Here is a 946-nt window from a genome sequence, read left to right on the forward strand (position 1 = left end):
TCGTTATCGTGTCCGTTTCTCGTCTTCATTCTATAAAACAGAAAAGGTTAAACCATGAATGAAAGGCATAACACGTAAGTATATACATGCGCACCACACTACTCCATCTTGCTCAACAATCGTCGTACATTATTCGTTTGACACGATTTGCAACCGTAACAACGGTAGCTAATCGTTGTTACGCGAGCACGTTGCATTAACTTGCTAGTACAACGTCCGTCTTGCTTGATGATTGATAAACACAACACAAAACAATTAGCACAAGGTTAGTTCACATAAACCAAAGCACTAACAAAGTCCGATTAGACCCAAAGTCCTACAAGTCCCGCATAAAGCGCTCACACAATAAAGTCTAAGTCTAGGCACCTATCTCGAGTCGCCTAAATCCCTTAGACCATGCTCTGATATCACTTGAAACAACCCAACCCGTATTCCATACGATAATTTTTTTTTTAAAATAATACACATTTACGCGCCAATTAAATATATAAGCCATTCCACAAGTTCCATTTAAACGTACAACAATTTAAATGATTACAAAAGGCACGAAGGCCATTAATTAAGTTTAATACAAGTTTGACCCACTACAAATGATAGTTTATAATCCAAACGACACTCGAGCATGGTTTGGGGCTAAACTACCCAAAACGTTAGGCCAACTTCAAAAGCTAACCCAAAAGCACCACCTGTCAAAATAAGCGGGAGACAACTAATCCAACCGTATGCCCTTACCCTTGTCCAAGCCGGAACCTATAAAATGGTAAACAACGAGAGGGTAAGCAAGGCTTAGTGAGTGCAACAATTATACATACACATATATAACTTACTTACATGCAAACACTTACCAAATCCGCATACATACTAGTTACATAATTAGCATACCTTTCACATGTATAACGCTAAGTACCACGATAACAAGGCTAGTATAACAATAGCATATAACACA

Source organism: Rutidosis leptorrhynchoides, chromosome 9, assembly GCF_046630445.1.
Source record: "Rutidosis leptorrhynchoides isolate AG116_Rl617_1_P2 chromosome 9, CSIRO_AGI_Rlap_v1, whole genome shotgun sequence".
Taxonomy (NCBI): Eukaryota; Viridiplantae; Streptophyta; class Magnoliopsida; order Asterales; family Asteraceae; genus Rutidosis; species Rutidosis leptorrhynchoides.